Source organism: Cebus imitator, unplaced genomic scaffold (genome assembly GCF_001604975.1).
Source record: "Cebus imitator isolate Cc_AM_T3 unplaced genomic scaffold, Cebus_imitator-1.0 Scaffold186, whole genome shotgun sequence".
Taxonomy (NCBI): domain Eukaryota; kingdom Metazoa; phylum Chordata; class Mammalia; order Primates; family Cebidae; genus Cebus; species Cebus imitator.
Window position 1 is genome coordinate 1,017,498 of NW_016107501.1, and position 7,031 is coordinate 1,024,528.

The window sequence follows — 7,031 nt, forward strand, 5'->3', positions numbered from 1 at the left end:
ATTTAGATTAATTCTAGGTTAAATTCTGGTAATATTAACAAGGTAATTTATTTCTAATATAATTTCAATCAATAATGAGAATCAGTTATGAAGATTAGTGCAATAATTCTTAGCCACTTTTATAACTATAAAATCTTATTTTAAAAAGACTTCATTTTGTAACTTATTTAAGGAAACAAAATCCTTAGTTAACCCAGAGAGCTGAATCAAACAAAAATGTGTTAAAAGATTTTGATCCTAGAATATGTGATTTTATCATTTGTCTTTAATCAAAATTTTCACAATATCATGCCGACTATTTAGGCTGTATCTACTATTTTTTCCTGCATAATATTTGACTTCTCAGTGAGCATAGTTCACTATGTAAAGACATGGAGTGGGAGGGAGGCATGTAGTTTTTTATGAAAAATAACAAGACCTTGATAGCTTATTAAAATTTAACTATGGGGACACATTCACACACACAAATTTAATTTCTTTCATATTACAACAACCTGATCACGTAATTTTATTTCAACTTCAACAAGTATGTGGTTCTACACACTAAGACCTCTAGTCTTGATTTCGTAACCTTGATACTCTTTTGAACAGTGGCTATTTGTTAGTGATTAGGCCATTGATCAGAATGCTTTGGTAAACAATATGAGGGTATTTTAGTGAGTAAAGGTATTCAGTTTAATAATTTACATTTGCTTTCTATTTTCTGTCTGCTTTATATGGTATTGCTCTAATTTATTTCAAATAATAGATAAAACTAAAATTACTATTGATGTTTTCAAAAGTGCAGTTTTTCTGCCTGCTAATGAATACAGTACTCTAACTTATAAGACGTATGTCAATTTATCTTAAGCAATTAGGTTATAAATAATATGACTGTCTTTTCACATATAATTTTTAAATTACTAAATGTTTTATTGCACATTCTTTACTTATTTATAGAGATTCTTAGCCATAAGATCATAAAAAAATTTAAATGATAAAAAATTTTAGACATGATATAAATTGAAGGATTCACATTAGACCTCCCATATGGTTGAATAATATCAAAAGCTTCAATGATTTAGTTTCTTGTGACATACAATATAGCCAATAAATCATCTTGAAATTGAATCCATATATATATATATCTATATTTGCATGAATATTTTTAGCAAGTACTCTCTAATTTATTTTCAAAATATCATAAATAAATGTAAAAAAGATCTTGCATGGATTTACAGCATATGCTTGCTACACTGATAAAGAAAGCAGAAATGACTGTGTGTATTAATAGAATATAAAGAATATTCACTTTCGTTACAGAATATAGAACCATCTTTCCTTGAGCAATTATAATTTCATGGATACTGAAAATTATAAAATATAATTCTTGTTTTTGATTTCTTTTTAATTGTAAAGAATAGAGAAAATAAAAATAAAATACAAAAATTAAACTGCTTGATTATTCAAGATACATTGCATTTCACATAAGAGAAAATCCATTCTGGACTTTTAAACACAAGAAAAAAAGTTTGGCTCATAGAACTGAAGAGTCAAGGAGCATATTTGCTTCAGTAGTTTTTAAATTCTGCGTTAAACATTGTCAGTGGGATCTGTTCATGACTTGTTTATTCTGAGTATCACCTTCAGCCACAAGCTGATTAACTCCATGATGGCTAGATGGCAGCAGAAGTACTGAGGCTCACATGATCACAGCACTAAACACATTGAAAGCCAAAGTCTCGAGTTTATTTGGTTTTGAGTAGTTTAACAAGCTTGAATAAGTCATTAATCCTAAGGACTATATTTTGCCAGGGTTAGGTCCTCTTTCCAGAGTCAAGAAACACTGGCTATGTTTCTAAACAACACAATTAGCCATGAGGCACAATCAAAATAATGGGATATGTTTTCTTGCCACATAACAAAAATGAAAATTAAGAGGTAAAACCGTGGGTTTTTCTTTGTGTAAGGCTGTCTTCCCCTCATCCCACCCAAGCGCTATAGAATTTATTATCCTTGAAATTCTAAAATACCAGTAGTATAAGTCTAGATGTGTATCTTTTTTCATTATTTTTCCTTGTCATTTTGATCTGAGAAGTCTAATCTTGTCAGTTTAGGAAATTGCAGTTTATTATTTCACCTTCTCCGTCTGCTCTGTTGTCAGCTTTCATACTGCTATCACTGTCCATTTATCTTTTTTGTTTATTATAGTTATCTCTTTATCATTTCTTATGAGTTCTGAGAAATATTGGGGGCCACTTTTCTTTTTTAATCCATTACTGCATTTGGTAATCCATGGGTACTATAATGACTATGGGTAACTACTTCATTTAACAAATTTAGCAAATTAAATGTGTAACTGAAGGTAACCTTTCAAAGTTTCATATTTCCTTTATTTGTACTTAACATCCTTATATAACTTATGCAGACTATAAAATAATTATGCATGCATGTGTATGTGTAATATTTTTTAAAATATTATACAATCAAATTAACTTTTTAAAATTTTGGGTGCACAGTTATATAATTTTTTAACATTTATTTTTGAGACAGAGTCTTACTCTGTGGCCTAGGCTGGAGTGCAGTGGCATGATCTCAGCTCACTGCAACCTCCACCTCCAAGGTTAAAGTAATTCTTCTGCCTCAGCCTCAGAGTAGCTGGGACTGCAGGTGCCTGCCACTATGCCTGGCTAATTTCTGTATTATGGGTTTCACCATATTGTCCAGGTTGGTCTCAAACTCCTGACCTTGTGATTCACCCACCTCTGCCTCCCAAAGTGTTGGGATTACAGATGTGAGCCATCGTGCCTAGCCCTGAACTTTAAGTTCAGGAATACACTGCAGGTTAGTTACACAGGTAAACTTGTGTCATGGGGTTTGTTGTAGAGATTATTTCATCACCCAGGTATTAAGCCTACTATCCATTAGTTATTTTTTCTATCCTCTCCCTCTTCCCACCCTTCACTCTCTGTTAGGCCTCAGTGTGTATTGTTCCTCTCTATGTGTCCATGTGTTCTCATCATTTAGCTCCTGCTTACAAGTGAGAACATGTGATATTTTGTTGTTCGTTCCTGCATTAGTTTGCTAAGACCAATGGTTTCCAGCAACATCCATGCTCCTCCAAAGGACTGATCTCTTTTTTATGGCTTGATAGCTGTCCATGTTGTATATGTGCCAGATTTTTGTTATCCAGTCTGTCACTGATGGGCATTTAGGTTGATTCTGTCTTTGCTATTGTGAATAGTGCATACGTGTGTCTTTATAATGGAATGATTTATATTCTTTTAGGTATACACTTGGTAATGGAATTGTCAGGTCAAATTGTATTTGTCTTTTGGCCTTTTAGGAATCACCACACTGCCTTCCACAATAGTTGAACTAATTTACACTCCTACCAACAGTGTGTAAGCATTCTTTTTCCTCCACAAACTTACCAGCAGCTGTTACATTTTGACTGTTTATTATAATGGCCATTCCGACTGGTATGTGATGATATTTCGTAGTGGTTTTGGTTTGCATTTCTCTAATGATCAGTGATATTGAGCTTTTTTTCATATGATTTTTGGCTGCATATATCTTTCTTTCAAAAGTGTCTGTTCATGCCCTTTGCCCATTTTTAAAGTTGTCATTTGTCTATTTCTTGTAAATTTGTGTAAGTTCCTCATAGATGCTGGATATTAGACCTTTGTCAGATGCATAGTTTCCAAAAGTTTTCTCCTAACCTCTATGTTGTTTACTCTGTTGATAGTGTATTCTGCTGTGCAGATGCTCTTTAGTTTAATCAGATCCCATTTGCCCATATTTTCCTTTATTGCAATTGCTTTTGGTATCTTCATCATTGAATCTTTGCCCGTTTCTATGTCCTAAGTGATACTGCTGAGGTTGTCTTCAAAACTTTTTATCATTTTGCATTTTATGTTTAAATATTTAATCCATCTTGAGTTAATTTTTGTATATGGTATAAGAAAAGGGTCCAGTTTTAGTCTTCTGCATGTGGCTAGCCAGTTATCCTAGCACCGTTTATTGAACAGGGAATTCTTTCCCCATTGCTTGCATTTGTCAGGTTTATTCAAGATCAGATACTTGTACTTAGAGAGATTCATGTTTAATTTAATTCTGATGCCATTCAGTTACTACTTTTTTCTTTTCTTATGAATTGTGCTTTCAGTGTCATGCCTAAAAGCTTTACCTAACACTAGATTTCTTGCATATTCTCTTTAAAAATTTATGCAGGTTTGTTTTTCATTTACATTTGTGATCCATTTTGAGTAAATTATTGTACGAGAATAAATGTTTAGGTTGAGGTACTTTTTTTCTACCCCTTTCCTTTTATTTTAAATATAGATAACCAATTTGACACCATCTTCCCATTTTCCATTAAATTTCTTCAGCAATTTTGTCAAAGATCAAAGGCCATGTTTGTGTTAGTCTATTTCTAGACTCCATCTTGTTCCATTATCTATGTGTCTAGCCCTTTGTTAAAACGCACTTTTAATTACTGTAGCTTTATAGTAGTACTTAACATTAAGGAGTTATCTCTCCAAATTTGTTCTTTTTAAAAGTTTTTTATATTTATTCTCATTCCTTTGACCTTCTGCATGCATTTTAGATCAGTTTGTCTTTATCTACAAAAGTTTCCTTGGGGTTTTTATGGACTTACATTAAATCTGTAGATCAATTTCAGGAAAATTAACATCTTTTTCACGTTGTCTTCAAATTCATGAGTTATATGACTTCCTTTTAATTAGATCTCTTTCGATGTCTTTTATTAGAATTGTGTACCTTTTAGCACATATTTTATTAGGCACATTTCATCAGATATATAAGTATTTCATTTTGGTTGCAGTAAATGGTATTCTTTTAATGGTATTTTTCAAGTTGTACATTGCTAACATATTAGAATATGTATGTAAGCTATTATGTGAAAGAATTTTTGTTATTTGATTAAATATCAAAAGGAAAATAAGAATAACTACATTGCTGAAATAAAGAAATATGATTGTGTGTTGACCTGTATCCTATGACTTTGCAAAACTCACTTATCAGTTCAGAGGATTTTTGGCTTTTTAAATTTCTTAAGATTTTATTCATAGACATTTTGTTGTCTGTAAATAGGTACAGTTTTATTTCTTCCTTTTCAATATGTCTGACTCTAAAAATATTTTCTTTCTTCCTTCAATGCACTGACTAAAACTTTCAGTGTAGGAGTACTGAGAATTGATATTCTTGCCTTTTTTCCAATCTTAGGAGGAAATATCATCTATATTTTTAACAATTTTAATATTCTGTTTTTTTTATAGTTACATTTACCTTGAAGGTGTTTTTAGATGTTGATTGCTCTGACTTTTTACATGAACCTTCTTCCTTTCCACAATTGAATGAATGTACCTATTTGTTATAATTAGAGAACCAGATCCTTAGCAGAATTCTAATGGGCCTATGTTAAAAGCTTTTAGCCTAACACAAATGGTAGAAGCAAAAGTGTATGAGTTCCTGTTGAATTTGTACTGCTGTTTAATGCCATGACAGGCAAACTTATCAAAAGTTAGCCCCAATTATGTAAGTTCATTGACGTACATGAATAATAACTACTTAATCCCAGTAACAGAAAACAAGACAGCCACTTGGAATGTAATAGAAGGAACTATGCCAAATTTGACTTATATGTATTTACTGCAAGACTATATTAGAATATGTATGAAAGCTATTATCTGAAAATGTTATTTTGGTATTTGATTAGATATAGGGATTGAAGGAAAGTGAAAATAATGTTATTTTTGTATGAAAATACAGATTGGGTATACACTATTTATGTGCCTGTAGAAATAAAACAGATTTTCCCCACTGAAGGCTCTTCATATTGAAAAAGAAAAAAATAAGTGTATCTTCTAGACACAGATGGAGAGACTTATTTTTCCTCTTCGTTTGGTTGCACATGAATTTTTTTTTTTTTACCAGCTCAAGGAAGTAAGTGGGTTGAAAATTAGACACTAACTAGAGACACCTACAAATCATATGTTCAATATGTGTAGAAGATTAACTATATAATTCATAGGTACTCAAGGCCATAGAGCAGTTATTAGTTTGTGTTGCTTCTCATCAGTGGTCGGTTCATCACTGAAAAATTAATTTTTACAGAGCGCCTAAAAAAATGAAAAAGATAAACTAATGAATTTTTTAATACTTCTGGGCCACAGAGACTCCTTCTCTCTCTCTCTCTCTCTCTCTCTCTCTCTCACTCTCTTTCACATTTCCCCCTTTCAACAGATAGAAAATATATACTTTTAATTACATGTATGTATTAAAATGTTCATGTCTTGAAAGAATGGCCAAATACCAATTAATTGTTATGGCTATGTGTGATGTACGTAAAGCTTAATAGTCTATTCTCTTTAATTTTGTGCATATTTGATAATTTTCAGAATGAATTTAAAATATTAAATCCCATTATTCTTATAAAATTTATCTATGGTTACATAGGAGTAGATTTTTGAGAATTCTAATATGTTTGTATTAGTGAACTAATAAAATTTTACCTAAGAAATGATTAAGACTTGATAGAAACAAGAATTTGCATTAAGAAACTCACCCACAGCCTGAGAGACTTGGCTCAAAAATGGGACAGATGGAAAATCAACCACCAAAAGAATAAGACAAATTAAAAATAAGATTGATGTAAAAGACAAAAGTCAGAATCAGTATTAAAATGAAGGAAAAATGTTTTCGCAATATAAGGAATATATGAGTTATTGTAATATTTTCAAGTAATATTGTTCTGTTGTAGTCACTTGCCTTACAAAATTGTTTTTCATGTGAGTAGTAGGGCCTGAACAAATTTACTCAAAGTGCTTAGATTTTATTTTTAAGTCATGCAAGAGTGAATTACTGAATAATCTATCAATGTTTCTATTTGTTAAATTTCAATTTTAACCAACTGCTTTATTGACATAATTCAATGTCATGATCAAATTAATTTGTTTATAAGGATATCTGACATGCTAATTGATGATCGACCTTCAAAGAGCCAATCTAATAGACACTATATATTATTG